The sequence below is a fragment of the Pseudonaja textilis genome, chromosome 3 (genome assembly GCF_049901715.1).
Source record: "Pseudonaja textilis isolate UNSWEBS1 chromosome 3, rPseTex1.2, whole genome shotgun sequence".
Taxonomy (NCBI): domain Eukaryota; kingdom Metazoa; phylum Chordata; class Lepidosauria; order Squamata; family Elapidae; genus Pseudonaja; species Pseudonaja textilis.
In genome coordinates this window covers 5,771,015-5,793,141 of record NC_141992.1, presented here as the reverse complement: position 1 = coordinate 5,793,141, position 22,127 = coordinate 5,771,015, and the positions used below count along the sequence as shown (strand labels likewise).

The following is a 22,127-nucleotide window of genomic DNA, read 5'->3' as shown; positions in this document are numbered from 1 at the left end:
TGTAACCTTCAGGTACCATTCCTAATAAGAATATTTCAGGCTTCAAGTCAGAGGTGGTATTCAGCAGGTACGGACCGGTTCTAGAGCACCAGTTATGGACATTTTGAGTAGTTCGGAGAACCAGCCAATACCACCTCTGGCCCCGCCCCCATCTATTCTCCGCCTCCCGAGTCCCATCTGATTGGCTGGGTCTTCTTTGGTTGCCCTGCCAAGGAGAACGGAGCTGGAAAGCAGGTTAGTCGGGTGGGGAGGGAATGGGGATTTTGCAATATCCTTCCCTGCCACGCCCACCAAGCCACGCCAGCAGAACCGGTAGTAAAAAAAAAAATTGAATCCCACCACTGCTTCAAATCTATATGCTGTTTGATTATTTTTTCCAACCATGTGTGGATTTTGGTCCAGTACCTTTTAGCCTCTGTGCAAGTCCACTACATACGGTAATATGTTCCTGGTCTTTGGTAACACTTCCAGCTGGCATGTACTTATGACAGTTGCAGTGCCCCAAGGTCACGTGATTCCCTTTTGCGACCTTGCCGGTGGGCTTCTGACAAGCAAAATCGATGGGGAAAAGCTAGACCCGCTGAACAACTGCAGGGGTCACTTGATTGTAGTGATTCGCTTAACAACGGTGGCAAAAAGGGGTCATAAAATGGACATAACACACTTAAGAATGGTCTTGCTTAGCAATGGAAATTTTGAGCTCCGTTGCGGTCGCTAATTCTGCACTTAGATGTTGCAGAGTGTGTTCGACGAATCCTTCTTTGAGAGCTGGTCTTGAAAAATGTTGCATATATCATTATGAGATCTCAGCTTAAGGCAGGGAGAGCAACTACTGGGGCCTTTTTGTGAGCTGCGGACTTCAACTCCCAGAATTCTGGCTGGGTCGGAATCCATGCTGGCTCAGGAATTCTGGGAATTGAAGTCCACAGGTCATCAAGGAGTTGTAGTTGCCCACTTTGGTATCACACTTTGCTTCTCAACCTTAGCAACATTAAAGAAATCTGGATCTGAACTCCCAGAATGCTCTAGCAAGTTTTAACTCCCAGAATCCCCCAGCTGATTCCATAGGGAATTCTGGGAGTTGAAGTCCAGAGATCATAAAGGAATCATAGTCGCCCACCTGGGTCTAAGGCCTTGTTTCTCAACCTTAGCAACATTAGGATATGTGAATCTGAACTCCCAGAATTCCCTAGCATGTTTTAACTCCCAGAATTCCCCAGCCAATTCCATGGGGAATTCTGGGAGTTGAAGTCCACACATTTTAAAGTTAGCACGATTGAGAGACACTGAACTAGAGGGAAAAAGACCAGGAATCCCTATTTCTTTGCAAAGCAAGTGGCATCGAGGGAGGGGCTGGAAACACGCTGGACTGTTTTAAGCTGCCGCTTGAAAGCGCTGCCCCAACCCCCCCGCTGCCCTCCCCACCATCACTCCAGTGAATTCTGAAGTGGGGGGGGGGACAGGCTTCCTCTCTTCCATTCAGAGAATGGGTGGGGTGGTCAGAGTACATCCTTCCTTTAGAGAGACCCCCTCCTGCAGCCAAGAATTGGATCCCAAGTGATAATAATTATATCCCTGAATGTATTGTTTATTTTAAAATGCATGAATCATCTTTTCATCTCAACAACTTTCAAGGCAAAATGCAGGTTGAATAACTAACACAGAGAGGGGGGAGGGAGAAAGGGAGGGAGGGAGGGAGAGAGAGAGAGAAAGGGAAAAGAGAGAGGAGGGAGGGAGAGAGGAGAGACAGACTCACAGAGAAAGGTAAAGAATGCAAGAAATAGAGAAAGGGAGAGAGAGAGAGAGGGAGGGAAGGAGGCAGGGCAGGAGAGGGAGAGGAAGAGGAGGAGGGAGGGGGAGAGAGAGAGAAAGGGAAAAAGAGTGGAAGAGAGAAAAACAGAGAAGGGGAAAAAGAGGGGAAGGGAAGGAGGCAGGGAGAGAGAGACACACACACACAGAGAAAGGTAGAGAGAGTGGGAGAGAGAGAAAGAGAGAGAGAAAGGGAGAAAAAGGGAGAGAGGGAGGGAGAGTGGGAGAGACAGAGAGAGAGAAACGGGGAGAGAAAGAGAGAAAGAGCTATGAATCTTGAAAACAACAACCATAACCCAATTGGTTCTTCCACTGGGGCTAATTTGGGCATCTCCTAGGGGTAATGGAGCAATTTGTAATTGCTTGTTTGTGAGTTGAAGATCCAGCGTGTGTGCTTGTGTAAAACAGCAAATCCTGGGTTTCGTTTTGGGGTTGTGCATGTTGGCATGAGGGTAATTGCTATATTGCAGACCAGGAAAATTTTTGTAAGACTGTTTAAAAACCACTGCACGAAACAGCAGAGTCAATTATAGAAGAAACCAAGAAGTAACTGTTGAATTCATCCAATGCCACCTTGCAGCTAAGCCAAGATGGAGGTCGGCCTGACCTTCTCAGGCTTATCTTCAAGATGGTGCTCTCTTGAGAGCTGTGTTCTGGCAGACGTTTCATTACCAAACTCGGTAACATCATCGGTGCTAGAAGCGGGTGGGGTTTGCTCTTTGTTTACATGCAAGGAATTTGCCCTGTCAGTGTGAGTGGGACTGTTGTGTTGTCCCCTGACTTCCAAAATGCCTACCCCCTGCAAGCTTCATCCAGATGTGAAAACTTTTGGGGACCAAAAGGGTACAGCTGGGTTCCAACCTCCAGGGAATGGTGCACCCACCACTTCTGGAGCCAAGCTGTTCCGTGGACTGAAAGTTCTCGCGGTCAATGGGATTCATCGGGTATTTCAAGAAGCTCTCTCTTCTTTTGACTTAACGCAAACTAAGCATCCAGTTCGCGCTTGGATGAGAGGCTATGTGCAAACCCCAAAGTTTGATCTGAGATGGGAAGTCAAGCGCATCCCCAAAGACAGCAGAAGTGGATCTAACCTAGAAGAAGTAGAAAAGACCCACCCAGGAGATGCTCCCAGAAGAGAGAACCAACCTAGAAGTAAGGAGAAGGTTTCTGACCACGAAAACAATTTTCTCTCCAGAAGTAGTGGGGGCTCCATCACTGGAGGTTTTCAAGAAGAGAGTGGATAACCATTTGTGTGGAATGATATGAGGTCCACCACTTGAGTAAGAGGTTACAAGACCTCTAAGGTCCCTTTCAGAGTTGGTCTTCAGCCGGTTCTGACCAGTTCTGGAGAACCAGAAGCGGAAATTTTGAGTAGTTCAGAGAACCGGCAAATCCCACCTCTGACTGGCCCCGCCAACCCCATCTCTTCTCTGCCTCCCATTGAGTCCCAGCTGATCGGCTGGGTCTCCTTTGGTTGCCCTGCACAGGAGAATGGAGCTGGAAAGCAGGTTAGTGCAGTGGGGAGGGAATGGGGATTTTGCAGTAACCTTCCTCTGCCACACCCACCAAGCCACGCCCACAGAACTGGTAGTAAAAAAAATAATAATTTCACCACTGCTCCCCATCCCAGTCTCGTCTCCACAGTAATCATTTCCCATACCAATCTTAAAACTGAGATGATCTTGGTTAGCTATCTCAGCCAAGGTTTGCTAGAGGATCCCCAGGGATCTTGCTAGATCTCTTGCTAATTTTCAATTCCACTCTATTTTTTTCCCCCTCATCGAATAACACTTGAGCACAGGAGAACGGAGCTGGAAAGCAGGTAAGTGGAGTGGGGAGGGAATGGGGATTTTGTAGTATCCTTTCCGTGCCACGCTCACCAAGCCACGCTCACCAAGCCAAACCCACAGAACCGGTAGTCCAAAATGTTGAATCCCACCACTGGTCTCTTTCAATCCTATTATTCTATGTTCTATGCCAGGGATGGCAATTATGACCCCTTTGTCAGGAATAGGCCCATAGCAAGCAAAACTTTGAGGCAGGTAAATTCCTCAAAGAATAGCTTTATTGGACGTATCATATTGGCACAGTTCTGGTGAAAACCAACTCTGGAGTTTCCCATGGTTTTCACCTAATTAAAAGTAAAAATTAGTCACTCTCTCAAAACCATCAGTCACACAGTCCAATCATGGTGTATAGTCTGGTTTCCAGGTGACATCACTCCGCCTTCCTCTGACCAGGGGTGAGAATGTCCTTGGTTCCCAAGAGAAAGCATTTTGTTTTGGCTACAAAACCCCCAGCTATCTCAAATTCCCCCCTCCCTACCGCTCAGCTCCAGTGTGGCAACACTGAAGCTGTCAAGATGTCTTCAGCCAGGGCTGACACCGTTTCTGATCTATGGATTTCAACTCCCAGAATCCTAAGGAAGCATGGCTGGCTCATGAATTCAGGGACTTGAAGTCAACCGGTCCATAAAGGCACCATCACAGTTGCCCAATCTTGTTCTGTGTTCTCTAAATGGTTGAGGTATCCTTGTGAAGGAATTCTATCCGGGTAATCCTCTGGGATTTTGGTCCACTTGTGTTTTTTTTTGCAAAGAAACCAGCCCATCCTATTCAGCAGACGCTCAGCTTGGTCATTGTTAACCAGGGTTAGTTTTGGCTCGATCACCACAGACCCAAACATGTTGACTTAACACAGCCTGGGATTGAGTCATTGTTCCTTTGCTCAGTCTTCTTTCGGGAACACTCAGCAGACAGGAGACCAGGAGCAAAGCCAGTGGGAACCTTTGTTTGCACAGTTGTGCAAACACGCGGCGTCCATTACTTCTGTCTTCTCGGCCATCACAAAGGAGGGGGAATAGGCTCCCACTTGGTTCCCCGCTGAGGGAGTCCTCAGTAACCCTGACACTCTGCCAGGGTGAGGTTGGGAGGAATTAGCAAAGCGGCCAGAGAGGGGGAGTTCCTAGAGAGGCCCCATTTTCAGGGAAGGGGCTTCTGCAATAGAATTTCAGGAGTCTGGAGAATCCATGAAGCCCCAGTCAGTTTGCACAATATGGGAAGGGAGTGCAATGGATCTAGCCCCAAAATACCCCAGCAGGGTTTCTCACAAAACATGGTGAAAAAGATTTCTTTCGTTCTTTAGGAAAATACATCTATATATAACCAATATGTATACAACCAAACTATCAATCAGTCAGTCAGTCTGTCTATCCGTCTATCTATCTATCGATCTAGCTATCTCCATTTCTGTCTGTCTGTTTGTCTGTTTGTCTACATCTCTCTCTCTCTCTGTGTCTACCTATATTATCTTTCTTTCTATCTATCTATCTATCTATCTATCTATCTATCTATCTATCTACATCTGTGTGTGTATGTGTGTCTGTCTCTATCTGTATCATCTGTCTATCTATCTCTCTATCTCTCTATCTCCATCTCTCTCTGTGTGTGTGTCTCTCTGTCTCTATCTGTATCATCTATCTATCTATCTATCTATCTATCTATCTATCTATCTATCTATCTATCGATCTAGCTATCTCCGTTTCTGTCTGTCTGTCTGTCTGTCTGTCTACATCTCTCTCTCTCTCTGTCTACCTATATTATCTATCTATCTATCTATCTATCTATCTATCTATCTATCTATCTATCTATCTATCTATCTATCTATCTCCATCTCTGTGTGTGTGTGTGTGTCTGTCTGTTTCTATCTGTATCATCTGTCTATCTATCTATCTATCTATCTATCTATCCATCTATCTATCTATCTATCTATCTATCTATCTATCTATCTATCTCCATCTCTGTGTGTGTGTGTGTGTCTGTCTGTTTCTATCTGTATCATCTGTCTATCTATCTATCTATCTATCTATCTATCTATCTATCTATCTATCTATCTATCTATCTATCTATCTATCTATCTCCATCTCTGTGTGTGTGTGTGTGTCTGTCTGTTTCTATCTGTATCATCTGTCTATCTATCTATCTATCTATCTATCTATCTATCTATCTATCTATCTATCTATCTATCTATCTATCTATCTCCATCTCTGTGTGTGTGTGTGTGTGTCTGTCTGTTTCTATCTGTATCATCTGTCTATCTATCTATCTATCTATCTATCTATCTATCTATCTATCTATCTATCTATCTATCTATCTATCTATCTCCATCTCTGTGTGTGTGTGTGTGTCTGTCTGTTTCTATCTGTATCATCTGTCTATCTATCTATCTATCTATCTATCTATCTATCTATCTATCTATCTATCTATCTATCTATCTATCTATCTATCTATCTCCATCTCTGTGTGTGTGTGTGTCTGTCTGTTTCTATCTGTATCATCTGTCTATCTATCTATCTATCTATCTATCTATCTATCTATCTATCTATCTATCTATCATTCTATCTATCTATCTATCTCCATCTCTCTGTGTGTGTGTCTGTCTCTATCTGTATCATCTATCTATCTATCTATCTATCTATCTATCTATCTATCTATCTATCTATCTATCTATCCATCCATCCATCTATCTATCTCCATGTGTGTGTGCGTGTGTGTGCCTGTCTGTCTCTGTCTCTCCATCTCTCTCTCTCTCTTTCTCTCTCTCTCTGTGCCTAACTGCCTGCCTGCCTATACAATCCAGCCCAACATTTCTGTGACCACGCAAGATGTTTGTTAATTGAATTTTTCTCCATTTAACGAACTTCCTTGCCACAGTTGTTAAGTGAATCACTGCACTTAATTAGTAACAGGGTTGTTAAGTGAAATTGATTGTCAATCAGTGTTGCTACCTAAGTGGACCGTTTGATTTCACAGAAGTGTGATTGACTTGGAGTTACATTGTGTTGTTTAAGTGTTCCCTTTATTTTTTTGAGCAGTGTATAATCCAGTCCAATCTAATCTATATCATATATGATATGATATACCATGATATAATTCATAAACTCTTTGGGGTCCTCAGTGGTTTTAAGATGCCAAAAGGGCCCAGAGACGAAAATATTTGACAAGACAGAGTTAGAGAGCTCACAGATTCTACATTCCTGGGACCTGGGTGATTGTATGTGTGAACAGGACCCAAAGACGCTTGCCTGGCTTACATGAACCACGCTGCCTAAAAAAAACACATAATCTCCCGTTCTGCTGAGCGATTGTGTTATTTGAGAAGCCTTCTCAAATCTGGGACCAAATGCAGATGGGAAATTCAGATACAGCGTTCCCTTTTCCCGACCAGCTGCTTGTGTGCAAAACAATCTGCCAAAGTGAGGAACGGAGACCTCAGAAAGTGCCCAGAAGTGGCAGAAGTGAAACCTTCCCAGGTTTGGAAGTGGGGTGTGTGTGTGGGGGGGAGATGCTTACATTTTTTAGAGCCCTCCCCAAGAACACCCTCCTACCCCAGGAGGTTTGGGCTGCTTTGGTCTGCCCTGCGCACTTGGGGGAATGGCGAATCAGAAGCTGTGGGCTGCAGCTGCTGTGCGTGGCAGGGGATTGAACCCCGCCAGCTAAATAAATATAAAATGTCCCTTCCAGCTGAGGAGGAGGGGAAGGGGGAGGAGGAAATAATTTTGGAGGGGGGAAAGTATAGCATGAATGCCTGAAGTCAAAGATCGCAAAGGTTATTACAAGAATTCAGGAGGAGTATCAAAGACTAGTTGGAGTCAGAAGCAGCTGGAATGAGGACACCTTTGTGTAGCGTTTCTCAGCCTCAGCAACTTTCAGATGTGGGGACTTCAACTCCCAGAATTCCCCCAACCAGCCATTCAACTTGGCTCCTTTTAAGATGTGGGGACTTCATTTCCCAGAATTCCCCCAACCAGCCATTCAACTTGGCTCCTTTTAAGATGTGGGGACTTCATTTCCCAGAATTCCCCCAACCAGCGATTCAACTTGGCTCCTTTTAAGATGTGGGGATTTCATTTCCCAGAATTCCCCCCAACCAGTGATTCAACTTGGCTCCTTTTAAGATGTGGGGACTTCATTTCCCAGAATTCCCCCAACCAGCCATGAACCTTGGTCACTTTACAATGTGGGGACTTCATTTCCCAGAATCCCCCCAACCAGCAATTAAACTTGGCTCCTTTTAAGATTTGGGGACTTCAACTCCCAGAATTCCCCCCAACCAGCCATGAACCTTGGTCACTTTACAATGTGTGGACCTCATCTCCCAGATATGGACATCGAAGCAGCAGGGTTACATGTATGCATGTGCAGAATGGTATGTATGTGTGCAAGGAAAACATGTGCAAACAAATCAATGCAAAGCTAAAAAAAACACAAGAGGCTTAATGAGTTTGTGGCTCAGGGTGCCTGGATCCTAAACGAAACCAAACATTGTAGGAAATCTGTCAACAGGATAACTCAGTGAGCCATGGCTTTGTACAGGTGATCCTCGATTTACGGCCACAATGGAGCCCAAAATTTCTGTTAAGTGAGACACTTGTTAAGTGGCTTTTGCCTCAGCTGTTAAGTGAATCACCACAGTTGATAAGTTAGTCACACAGTGGTGAAGTGAATCTGGCTTCCCCATGGACTCTGCTTGTCAGAAGATCGTAAAAGGGGATCATGTGACCCAGGGGTGGGATTCCAATTTTTTAACTGGTTCTGTGGGCATAGCTTAGGTGATGGGCATGGCTTGGTGGTTATGTGACTGGGTGGACATGCCTTGGTGGTCATGTTATTGGCTGGGTGTGGCCAACTCAATATCACTCACATGGAGGCACGCATCTCTTCGCCTGCCCTCTCATGACTGTGGGGATGCTGCAACAGTCATAAGTGGGAAAAATGGTCATAAGTCACTTTTTTCAGTGCCATTGTAACTTTGAATGGTCACGCCACACAAGCAAAGTACCAGCAAAGGAGGGGGAAAAAACTCCAGAGAAGTTCCTGAGACAGGAAGTCTAGTCCTGCCAAGAATGTAATTAGGGTTAACGGAGAGGCAGTTTCTGTAAGCGACACCAGAATGTTTCCTTCCTGTCTTCCTTACAGGATTAGGCCAGTAATTTCTTCTAACAACCGGTTCTCCAAACTGCTTAGAATGTTAACAACCAGTTCTAGAGAATAGGTGTGAACTGGTAGAATCCCACCCCTGATGTGACCTTGGGACACAGCAATGATCATAAGTATGAACCCTCTTGCCAAGTGTGTGAATTTTGATCACGTGACCATGGGGATGCTGCAAAGGCCATACCTCTGAAAAAGTCATACTTTTTTTTCAGTGCCGTTGTAACTCTGAACCATTACTAAACAAACTGTTGTAAGTTGAGAACTACCTGTAGTTTATCAGCAAGTCCTGGTGGTGCGGAGAAATTCAGCCATTTGTCTGAAATGGTGTAGGGTCTCCTGCTTGAGTGGTGGGTTGGACTAGATGACCTCTAAGGTCCATTCCAACTCTTGTTATTCTGATCTGTTGTCTCAAATGGAATGGTCATTGAGTCCCGACAAGGTCACAAGAGTACAGGTAGTCCTCGACTGTAACTTTGAAGGGTCACTAAACTAACTGCTGTAAGCCGAGGCCTTACCTGTATTGTTCCAGACACCCTGAACCCATAATTTGCTCAGCTTCTATAGGCCAAGCCTACTGTGTGAACTCAGCCTGCGTGTCTGCTTCCTATAGTATAGGGTTCTCTTGCTTGAGTAGAGGGTTGGACTAGAAGACCTCCAAGATTTCTATTCTATTCTATTCTATTCTATTCTATTCTATTCTATTCTATTCTATTCTATTCTATTCTATTCTATTCTATTCCATTCCATTTCCTATTCTATTCTATTCTATTCTATTCTATTCTTTTTCTATTCTATTCTTCTCTACTCTACTCTATTCCATTGCATTGCATTGCATTGCATTCCATTCTATTCTATTCTTCTCTACTCTATTCCATTCCATTCCCATTCTATTCTATTCTATTCATTCCTATTCTATTCTTTTCCTGTTCTGTTGTTTCTATTCTGTTCCCATTCCATTCCACATACTCCACTCCACGGTATTCTATTCTATGGCGTTCTGTTCTGTTCTTGTCTAATCTAGTCTATTCCTTATTCCATTCGATTCCATTCCTTCGAGGGTCCTGGGCTCTAGGAAGAGCCGTGGGAACCTTCCTGGGTCTGGAATGCACTGGCTTCTTGAGTCTCCCGCCTCCCCCGAAAGCGGCACCTCGGGGCGAGGGCAGCGCACCAGCTCGTGTGAACCTTCCCTGTCCGCGGAGCTCGGCTCCCTCCCGCCGCTTCCCCCTTCTTCGAGGGCAGGAAAGGCCCTGACCGTTGCCAGGACAACGGAAACCTCCGCTTGCCCTTGGCAACAATCTTGTCAGGGCTGCGCTCTCTCTCTCCCTCTCTCTCTCTCTCCCATCATGCTCAGCGCCCCACAGGTCCGGCCGGTCACTTGACAGTTGGCTCCCACCTCTCTCTCTTACTCACTCGGGGAGAAACAGACGCGCGAGGCTCCATCGGGGCGTGGCTTAAAAGAGATAGGGGTCCCTCTCTACCCAATCAGGGACGAGATCGCCTGCTCTTTTTTTTTTTTTTTTTTTTTTTAAAGCCCCGGCCGGCCCCGCCTCCTTCTTTTCCTTGCCTTTGCCGGCTTTACCGGGCTCGAGCATGGCCCCTCCCCACTCTCCGGCCAAGTTGGGTGAGGAGGAGGAGGCAGGAGCGCTCGCGCGCCCCTCCCCCCGTCTTGGGGGTGGGAGGGGGGAAAAGAGAGAGAGAGGGGAGGAGGCGGGAACGCGCTCCGGCGGTCCGTCTCCCCCGCATCCAACCTCCTCGCGACTCTCCTTTTCCCCCACAGCCCCGTGAGGGGAGCGCGGCGAGAGCGTTTGGCCGCTGCCCCCTCAGGTAAGCTGAGGCCGGAGGCCGAAAGCCGCTCGCAACTTGGCAACTTCCCTCGCGGAAGGGTTGGGGGGGGGGGGCGCCCTGTGTGTGTGTTCAAGGTGAATCCCCTCTCTTGCCCCCCCTGAAGCCCCCATGAGGCTGAGGAGAGATGTGGGGCGGGGGCGGGGGTGGGGGGAAGAAACCACCTTGTGGGCTGAAAGAGGGGGAGATGAGAGAGAGAGAGGAGATGCCCCCCCCGCAAGCGCTCCTTGAAGCTGGGGGGGGGGAGAGACCACCTATTCTGAGGGGAAATGAGGGGATGAAAGAGAAGGGACGTCCCCCAATAGCCCCTTGAGGCGGGGGTGGGTGGGTGGGTGGCCACCTTGAGGGCTATTCTGAGGGGAGATGGGGGGGGGTGAAAAAGGAGATTTCCCCCCCCAGCCCCAGGGCTCCTTGAAGCTCCAGGGAAGGAGGCCACCTTGAGAGCTATTCTGAGAGGAGTTGGGGTGTGTGTGTGTGTGTGTGTGTGTGTGTGTGGAAAGAGAGATGTACCCCATGAAGTGGAAGGGCGGGGGTGTTAAAGTGGCCACCTTGGGGGCTATTCTGAGAGGAGTTTGGGGGTGAAAGAGGAGCCCCCACAATACCCCTGAGGCTGAGGTGGGGAAGGAAAAGGCCACCTTGCACTGGCTGTTCTGAAGGAAGGTGGGGTGTGTGTCAAGAGAGAGCAGATAACACCCCCCAATTCGCCCCCTGAGGTTGATGGGGGGGTGGGTGGAGGAGAAGCCACCTTGAGGACTTGTATCCTGAAGGTTAGTGGGGTGGGGGGCGAGAGATAAAAGAGAGAGAGGAGATGACACCCCCCCTCCCCTGCAAATGGGGCAGGGGGCGCCTCCGTTCTCCTTTTGCCCCTGGACGCGCTTGCCTTATTTGGGGCTGGGGGCCGAGGGGGTGGGAGGGCTGAGGGGCAGGCAAGAGGCTGACTGGCAGGGGGTTAACCCCCCTCCTGCTGCTCCCCTCCCCCTCTCCCCCCCCCCACCTCCAAAAGGGGAATTTTCCAGCTGGTAATTTCTGCTGCGTCAACACCCAGCTGGAGGGACTGGAGAGGAGGGAGACAAGGGGGCATTTTCACAGCAGCTCCACTTCGCCAAAGAGGACCAACCACCCTGACCCGGGCTGGGCTGATAAAAGAGAGATATAATTATTATTTTTTTAAACTTTTTAAAAATTAAGCATCTGTGCAAGTTGGACCAAGAGTTACTCAAGAGAGAGAAGGGGAGAGGATAGAACCTGCTTGGGAGGAGAGGAGAAAAAAAAGGGGGGAATGAGGTAATAATGTTGATGAATCATGTATCTTTTCCCACTTTCTGCTTTCTCTTTCTGCCTCTTTAAAGCCATGCTGGTTCTGTTTGGGGTTATTGTGTCTTTCCCTAAAGCCAGACACAGTTCGCCCGATCTTTGCCTCCATTTTAATTGCAGACAGTAAACATTGAAAGTTACCCCCATACCTTGAAAAAGCCAGGCTCGGAATGTAGTTACCTTATAGTTCTGGAAGTTATTCAGACTGTTTTCAACAACTTAAGGTACCGGTTTGAAAATGTAGGTAGGACTTAATGGAAGAACTATCCTTAGGTTAGTAGAGGAAAGAAGAAGTTATAGCTTCTTTTTAAAAAGAGAAAAATGCAGCAACGGTGTTTTCTTTTTGTATGTGTAAATAACTAGGTTTGTTCCATAGATGTAAGTAGCCTTTTATAGGGAAATCCCCATGACAAAGCATAATGAAGATTTCTTGTTGTATAAACAGTGGAAGGTGGATTAACTGGAATAAATTGAGTAATTGAGTTCTTAAGCTAAGTGATATACTGTATACTGTAATTTAGGACAAGAAATGTGCATGCAAGAACAGTTTCATAATTGAGTTTTCTCCCTATCTTCAGTTTCTTGAATTTGTTTGACATGGAGTACTGAGAGGATTATCAGCTTTGTTTCATGATATTATAAAAAGAATAGTATAGCAAGTGGTGTTATTGAAAGTACCTGTACTGAATTGAAAGGGTTGTATATATCATAAAGTGATACTGTCTGTCTGTTTGACTGTCTATATCTATCTATCTATCTATCTATCTATCTATCTATCTATCTATCTATCTATCTATCTATCTATCTATCTATCTATCTATCTATGCATTTATTGTATATCTGTGTTGAGTGTTGCTTCGATTATAAAAGATTTTGTCCAAAGAGAAAAACTTTTGATTTAAAAAATGAGACACAAATCTTCAATTCTCAGAAGAGTTTTTTTCTCATGTGTACTGAAAACTTTGGGTGCTTTGGGTTACTTTTAATAATTATAGTATATTTCACAAATAAAAGTGCATAATAATGGACAGTTGATTCTGTTTTATTGCTGATTTGGAATGATTTTATAGCAGTTGAATAAACTACTAGTAGTCAAGTTCATTCTTGAAATCTTTGTGATACGGTACATATGTATTTGCCTGGACTTTACAGTTTCAGTAGAAGAAAATATATGTAGCTTGGGATGAACAGCAGAGCATTAAGGACTCCTCATTTACAGTTTTAATTTATGTAATGAACAATTATCACTTAACTATATCACATGACAGATTGCATTCTGTAAAATACTTGTGTCTTGATTTAGAACTTGTGCTATATTTACGGTATCAACCTCAGCACTAATTGTGGCTGTCATTTACTCTGATGAAATACTAATTTTGCTGTTGGTAAATTAGACCACTGATTGAAATTTTGTTCTAATAGAAAGGGTTTATTTCAGGTTGTGATATATCATATATACAACTCTTCTAAACACTGATCCAATTTATCTGGTCTTTTCAAAAGGGCAGTATTTAGTAATTAGACGAACATTTAATAACTGATGTGGAATATACAGCTCAGATCTTAAAATATAAGGGAAAAAAGGAAATGGGCCATATTGTCCCTAGGGCTTGTAATTTTAGGATGGTTTTATAGTAGTAATTACGTTTTTTTCAGGTGATGTATCTAAAAGAGATGCTTGAAGAATTTTATAATACAACCTTGGCACACTTTTTGTGGAGAAGCTAGGATAAGTACCTTACTAACTAAAAAGCTAGCATTGATATGAGACAGCTATACTCCATGAGAAAATTTCTACCTTAAGTGAACCCATTCAATAATACTTCACTTTCTTATTAATAAAAGTTTGCATACATTTATATATATAATTTATCTAATTCCAATTTATGTAAAAGTAATTTTGGCTATTATTTTGACTATAATTTAATTGGTTAATAAAAGGATGAAACCACTTAGTTAAAATTGTTGAAAGCCTTCTTCTATTTATCCCTTTATCTCCTGTTAGCTATCCTTCATAATTCCCTGAATTACTAATTATTTCTTTATAGAAGACCATAACAACATAGTAGACTATTTGATGTATTCTCAAATTCCTGTAGTAATGTACCAGTTGGTTAAAGGTTAAGTAGAGTTTTTCTCACAAAATCTGTCAGTTCAACTGTTTAAGCTTTTTTCAAATAATAACAGAGCAAATTAAAAATTTAAAGCTAAACTTTCAATGTTGCAGTAGTACTACCGTAAAAGCTGACATTCTCAAGAATATATTCTGCCAGATTAATTATTGCACATTTGTTTTAAAACAGATCATTAGTTCATTGATTTGTAAGTACTCTAGATATTTTTTATTTTAATAAAAGGATTAAAATATTTAGCTTGCAACAATTGTATGCATATATTGGAAAACAGTACTGTATTCAGAGATCTGTTTCATGTGAATTTTGTCTTTGTATCTACTATCCTTGTTCCATGTCTTATGTTGTAGAAAACAAGACAGTGGGATCATATAATATAGCCATAGACAGTGCATTAAAATATATGAATTATAATAAAACCAAGACAGTGCATGAATGCAGCTAGCAAGTATTTATCGAAGTGTGATGGTTGGATCTGAGATTTGTGATTTTTATCACATTTGTTAGTGATAGTTGATCAAGTTAATTGTATTCAATTTTGAGATGGCAAAGCCAGAATGGATAGGTATTATCTTAATTAAAGAAAATAAAACGTAAACAATTTTGTTAGAATGAAAACTGGGAACATAAAACATTGTAAAACATACCATAAAATAAATTAGAAATAATGAAAAATTTAATAATTAAAAAGGGATATGGGGCATAGATATGTATCTTGAAAGCCATATACTTGAAAAAATGAGATTGTTGTTTATCACAATTGAAAACTAAACACGAATATATTCCACTACAAAAAAGAAAAACCCTGGTGTGATATATGGCACAATAAAGCATCCACAGTACAATGCATTGGAAGTAATCATTCTATTTTATTCTGTGTTATCTGAAATACTAGATCAAGATCTGGCAAATTGCAATTTAGCAAGAAAGTAGAAAAATCAATTTAGAGGAAGGCAGTCAAAATAGTCAGAAGTATACAAACAAAGATATACAGGTAGACCTTGACTTATAACAGTTCATTTAATGACTGTTCAAAGTTACAACAGACCTGAAAAAAGTAACATAACCATTTTTCACACGATTATTGCAGCAGCATCATGGTCATGTGATCCATACTCAGATGCTTGGCAACTGACTCATGGGTTGCAGTATCCCAGGGTCATGTAATCTGACAAGTGGAGTCAATGTGGAAGCCAGATTCACTTAACAAACGTGTTGCTAAATAGCTGTAATTAGTCACTTAACAACTATGGCAAGAAATATCGTAAAATGGGGCAAAATTTTCTTAACCAATGTATCAACAACAGAAATGGTGGATTCAATTGTGGTTGTAAATTGAGGACTAACTGTACAATGTTACAGAAGGTTAAAGAACTGGGTACCTTTATGCTTCCTTAACATGGCTATCCTCCAGATGTGTGGATTTCCATTCCCAGAATTCTCCAGCCAGCATGAACTTTGGATAAAATTCTAGGAGGTTTTATATATAGAATCCCAAAATTTTAAGGGCTATCAAGTCTGGTCCTTTGCTCAGAAGTGGTTAGTGTTTATTTGCTGGGTTCCCAGTTAATTAAAGCTTGTATAACTATCAGAGAAGAAGGGAAAATGGAAAATGGGAGATGATAATGCCTCTTTTCAAATATTAATGATTGTCACAAGGAAGTGGATTTATTCTTTTCTACCTAGATCTAATAAGTTTAAGGGAAAGTCAATTTCAATGTGAGACATTAGAAAACATATCTGAATAGAAACAATAGAAAATACAGCTATTTATCTAGGATGCCACTAGGCTTTATTTTGCTGAAGTTTTTCAGGAAGAGGATGATCTTTTGAGATGCTGAAATTTGGATGATACCATCCAAATTTGATTTTGTGGCAGGATATACTAACTAGTAATATATGCACATATAAAAGTAATTCTTCAGGTGTATATTCTTGAACAGGTAGTCCTTGACTTATGATCCCAACTGAGCCCAAAATTTCCACTGCTAAACAAACAGTTAAGTGAATTTTACCCCATTTTATGATCTATCTTGCCACAGTCGCTAAGTGAATCACTGCACTTAAGTTAGTAACCTGATTGTTAAGTGAACAATGCTTTCACCATTGACTTGTCAGAAGTTGCCAAAGGGGATCACATGACCCCAGGATACTGCAACTGTCATAAATATGAGCCAGTTGAAAGTGTCCGAGTTTTGATTACGTGACTGTGGGGATGCTGTAACGGTTCGTTAATTGTAAAAAACAGTCATACGCCACTTTTTTCAGTGTTGTTTAACTTCGAACAGTCACTAAACAGGTGATCGTAAGTTGAGGATTACATGTAGAACCAAACTGACAGCAGCCATGTATTGTACACGAGGTATGCATTAGCATCTTCTGGTTTTGAATATTTTCAGAAATATAAATGAAGAGATTAAAATAGGATTTTAACCTGGGAAATAACGGATAGATGGAAGAATCTATCTTATTCTATGCTGCAACATTGGTAAAAGTCATAAATTATACTAAGCCTTGTTATTTTGTAAATCTGTTCACTGTGATTTAGCATAATGGGTGATCCAGGATGCTATATATTCTTCAACACCAGCAATTTTAAAATCTCTTGTTTATTGTGAAGTGTTAATTCTCCTTAGAGCTGCTCGGAGCATCCAGAAGTGGGTGGTGCTTCAGTCTCTGCATTTGTAGGCTGAGCTTAATTTTGAGGAACGCTCCTCTTCCACGTGACTCCTCCATAGCATTCCCCAGTTTATGCTCAGCCTCGTGCGAGACAGGCAGTGATTCAAAGAGCTCCTTGGCCGTTCCAAGAAAATCTCATTCTGCTTCATTTTTTCGTTCAGTTTCAGGTTGTATTATTTCTTTATCCCCCTTAGCCCTGCGCATTTGGTTTTCGGATTACCAATCACCCCAGGGAGGCGTTTTTTCCTCGCCCTAGAGGGTGGCAAAGAGGAGGGCCAGCAGTGCCTTCATGCTGCCCCCCCCATAGTCAAACTCCCCTGCCGTGCCCTTTTCCTCACCGCTTGGTTTTTCTATTTGTTTCTCTTAACAGCGGCTTGATTTACTTTCAGTTTAATTCCGTTTACCCCCCCCACCGCTGTTTTCGCCACCAGAAGAGTTTTTTTTCTCTTCCTTCCTGCTCTCCCTTTCCTTCGGACCTTGACTGGTCCCCGGGGAGCAATTTTTCCACCACTGAGAGGCCCCTGAGAAGTCCGCATGTCGCAGGCGGCCGCCATTTTGAGCGCCGCATCGTGCTCGGGCGCCATTTTGTTTTTCAAGTGTAAACGCTGCGCTGCGATTCTAACTCAAGGAACAGGACCCGTAGGCCTGTTCAGAGCCGTTTTTCCCTTCATTTATCCAGCCTTTCGTTTCTGAGGCTGATTCACTGAATTACTACTCGTTGGCTGATCCCGCAGCTTCTCTCAGCAGGCACAACAGTAGCAGCACCACACCCGCCCAGTTCCGCCTGGGAAGGCAGCTGCTGAAGGCCTACTTCTACACCTTATTAGCCCTCTGGCGTTCATTCGGCTGATTGGACCCCCGTTTTTTTCTGTATTTTTTTTTAAATAAATAAATATATACATATACATATACACATACACATACACACACACACACACACACATATATATATATATAAACAATAGTAAAAAAAGAAGAAGAAGAAATCAACGGGGGCGTGAAATACTTTTTAGGGCACCTGGCCTTGTTGCAGGACGAGCCCTAGGCGTGCCAACCGCCTCTCATTTAATTCTTATATTCTACAATTACCTTTGAAATGGCAGAGGGCAATCCTTCCAGAGGTCCTTCACTGAAGGCCAAATCCAAAACCCACCATCTGCGCAGGCAGGCTAAGGAAACTTCCAAAGCCTCTCAGAGGGATGCCTTAATACTCCACAAGGCGCTGGAAAAGGAGATTGACAGATGCACCAGACAGTCAGGCTCAGTGCCTCTGGTCCTACCACCCTCCACTACCTCTACTCAACCCTCCCCTCCTCTAGTCTATTCCTCCTTATCCAGGCGCAGCTCACCCTCTCAGGGTCATCAGGCTCCTGGAACACCGGCCAGACAGGCACCAGAAGCTACCTTCACCCCTACAGCCGCCGGTCTACACCAAGAGGAACCACTCATACAAGAGGTTCCAGAGCAACTGAGATTCTGGATGGAGTTGGCTATCCGCCAAGGGTTCGCGGAAGGACTCCAGCAGATAGTCAGGCCCGGTCTCCATCCGATGGCCCCTGAATTTGAATCTCAATCCGTAAGATCCCTGCCCAGATCGGAACCGCTCCATGAACAGGTACCCCCTCAGGGGGAAGTTCCCCCTTCAGTAAGGGAGGAGGAGGAGGAGGAAGGGGACTTAGATCTAATAAGGGAAGAAGAGGAGGAGTTTGACTTGGGGTCTTTGCAATACAGCGAACCCCTTTCTGAGGTGGACCCATTAGAAGCGGAGATGTCTGAGGACGAGGGTCTCACTCCCGACCAACTCGCCTTTGTGGGGCTATTCAAGCCCCAATTATTCAAATCCCTCCTTTTCAAGGCCAGGAATATTTCGGGCCTAAATACTCAGGCCCCCTCTGATCCCACTCCCCTTGCTCCAGAAGGTCCAGAGGACTCCATTTTTAAACAGCCCGTAGTGGAGGCCGAAGTCATCCCAACTCCTCCCATCTTCTCTGACCTGGTGGTTAAACAGTTGGCCTCTTCAGCGCCCCCCCCCCGCCTCGTCGGCCCACAATAAAAAAATTTTCAGTCTGGACCCAGAATTCTCCAATTTATTGGGCACTCCGGAGGTTGATGAGCCCATCGTGGGTCTTGCCTCTTCCTCCACCCTCAGTGACCCCCTGGAGGCCTTGAGGCCGGAGGAGAAGCGGGCCGAGCTGGCCTTGCACTGAGCCCACCAGTCGGATGCCTGGGCAATCAGATTGGCCATGGCCGCCTCTTTTTTCACCCGGTCATCCATTCGCTGGCTCCGCCAGCTCAAGCAACATGTCCCAGTCTCCAATGTCAGAGCTCATCAGGACATTGCCAAGATTATGGCCACAGCCAAGTTCTCGGCCGACGCCACCTTCCACTCTGTTAAATTCTCCACCAGAGCTATTTCATCTCATGTCACTGCCCGCTGTCTGTTCTGGCTGAAGCATTGGCAGGCAGACCTCAAGAATAAGGTTAAATTGGCTTCCGCTCCCCTTGTGGGAAACAAATTGTTTGGATCCCCTCTTAGTGGAAGGTTGCAATAAGAAGAAATTTCTCCCATCCCTTACCCGGAAGTCAGAACCCAGAACCTCTCAGCCCTTTCGGAGAGCTCCCTTTCGGCCCTTTTACCAGACCTCCTTCTCTCCTAGGTATCAAAGGCCCCCTCCCTTCGGGTCGGGTCAACCCCAAGACAGGACCGACTCCTCTGACAGAATCAGAAGGGGCGGTAACTACAAAAGGCCCTTTCGGGGATCTGGTAGCCAGCCCTTTTGGCGCTCCAGATAGGCCACATGATCCAATTCCCATTGGCAGGCGTCTTAAAGCCTTCGCCAACCAGTGGGATGCCTCTACATCTGACGCCTGGGTTAGGGACACCACCAGGTTCGGCCTTGCCCTCGAATTTCAATCCGCCCCCCCGCCCCGATTTCATCATGCCTTGTCCGCTATCTGGTATACACGTTGCAATCTATCCTGCTGGGAACTAGACAGGGAGACTGGTTGTCATCCATTGACCTCACAGAGGCATACCTTCACATCGCAATCCGACCTTCCCATTACAAATTTCTACGTTTTTGTTACAATAACCTCCACTTCCACTACGTGGCACTTCCATTCGGTTTAGCCTCCACCCCCAGAACCTTTACCAAGGTTCTAGCTGCACTAGCTGCCCACCTCAGGACCCTCCCGGTGCGCCTCCACTGTTACCTGGACGACATCCTCATCCTATCCCACTCTAAAGATCAAGCAGTGAGGGATACTCAGGTTACTCTAGCCACTCTCCAGGAACATGGGTTTCTTATCAATTGGAAGAAAAGCCAGTTATCCCCTTTCACCAGGATAACCCACCTGGGGATGGTGATTGACACTTTGAAAGGGAAGGTGTTCCTATCTTCGGATAGTCTTCCGTTAGAACCATCAGGCATCTTAAGAGGGTTTACCTTCTGGAATTATCTCAATTACTGGGGAAAATGATTTCATGTATTTCCATTATTCCCTGGGCCTGTTTACACTCCAGATCCCTCCAGTGGTTCCTGCTTCCATACCAAAGAGCCGGATCAAGCAACTCAAAACTCAAAGTCAGGGTTCCACCAAAGGTCCTCACGTCCCTCCTTTGGTGGAGCAAATTGTCCATCAACAAGGGCTGCCTCCTCAAGGAGCCCCAGACGCCAGCCTGTTCGGATGTGGCACTCATATTCAGTCCCTCACATCTCACGGCAGATGGTCAGCGACAGAACAACTATGCAACATAAACTGGCTAGAACTTCACGCCATCCACCTGGCCCTCCGCAGCTTCCTCCCTCAGGTACGCGGCCACCACATCCTCATCCTCACAGACAATGTCACGGCCAAAGCCCACATCAACAAACAAGGGGGCACACAATCATTACGCTTGATGAGGGAGGCTGAGCGCCTCTGCCGTTGGGCGGAGTCCCACCTCCTTTCCCTCAGGGCAGATCACATATCGGGTCTATCAAACACCCAAGCAGACTGGTTGAGCAGGGCCACCATAGACCAGTCGGAGTGGTGCCTCCACCCATCACTGTTCAAGGAGGCGGCATCCATCTTCGGGCAACCGGTAGTGGACCTGTTCGCCTCCCCCCTCAACGCCCAACTTCCAAGGTTTTTTTCAAGATTCCCGTCCCAAGGGGTGGAGAACCACAACGCCTTACATTGCCCGTGGCCCACGGGACTACTGTATGCATTCCCCCCCTTGGCGCTGGTGCCCAGGGTCATTCAAAGGGTACTTCACGAGAAAGCGGAACTACTTCTTGTAGCACCTTATTGGCCCAGATGTCCTTGGTTTGCGGACCTCCGCAGCCTATCAGTGGCCCTACCCTGGAGGATCCCATCAGACAGGATCTCCCTGTCTCAAGGACCTCTTCTCCACCCGGACCCCCAAGGGCTCCAACTAGCCGTCTGGAGGTTGAGCGGGACCGCTTGAAGAGGGAAAACCTATCTAGCGGTTCATTAACACTATACTAGCAGCCAGACGGCCCTCAACTATAAAAATCTACAACGCCACATGGTCCATTTTCCGTAAATGGTGTGTCAAGCTACAAATTGACCCCGCTTCCCCTTCCATTGCCCAAATTCTAGACTTTCTGCAGGAGGGACTCAGCAAGGGGCTGTCCCCTAATGCATTAAAACGACAGGTAGCAGCCTTATCAACGGTTATCTCCTGTGAAGAGGCCGGTTCCCTTTCCCATCATCCCTGTATTTGGGCCTTTCTGAGGGGGACCACAAATTTACACCCCCCGACCCTTCACCGGTACCCAACCTGGGACCTTAACAGGGTCCTTACCTCACTCACAAAACCCCCTTTAGAGCCCTTACGGGAGGTTTCTCTCCAGTTTCTATCCTACAAGGTAGTCTTCCTTTTAGCGATCACATCAGCCCGTAGGATATCAGAGATCGCTGCACTATCCATTAGAAAAGACTTTTGTGTATTTCACACTGATCGAGTGGTCCTCCGGCCCGACCCTTCCTTTTTGCCCAAAGTCAATTCGGTTTCCCACAGGGCTCAGGAACTTATCCTCCCAAATTTTTGCCCCAGGCCATCACAGGAAAGGGAGAGGCAATGGCACACTCTGGATGTGAGACGTGCCTTGCGTGTTTACATCAAACGCACAGAGGCCTTTCGAAAGTCAGAGGCCTTGTTTATTTCCTTTCAACCTAAAACACAGGGATTCAAGGTTCCACCAACCACCATAGGCCGTTGGATAAGGGCGGCCATTGCCAGATCATACCAGTCACAGGCCCTCCAGGTACCCAGGGATATCACGGCTCACTCCACCAAGAGTGCAGCAACCTCGGCTGCCTGGGCTACCCAGGCTCCAATAAACGAAAT

At 45.3% G+C, this 22,127-nt stretch overlaps 1 protein-coding gene across 3 annotated transcripts in view; it reads left to right on the top strand.

The window, feature by feature from the left end:
• Window positions 1–10,359: 10,359 nt before the first annotated feature.
• The window catches only part of ZBTB46 (zinc finger and BTB domain containing 46), a 129,588-nt gene continuing 117,820 nt past the window's right edge, over window positions 10,360–22,127 (top strand). For 2 of the 3 annotated variants that reach the window (XM_087928845.1, XM_087928847.1), the window contains exon 1: window positions 10,360–10,628. The gene's annotated coding sequence lies outside the window, so the exon portion shown is untranslated. Of the gene's footprint in view, window positions 10,629–11,834; window positions 11,931–22,127 lie in introns of all 3 variants that reach the window. The other variant, XM_087928846.1, reaches the window with a different exon arrangement.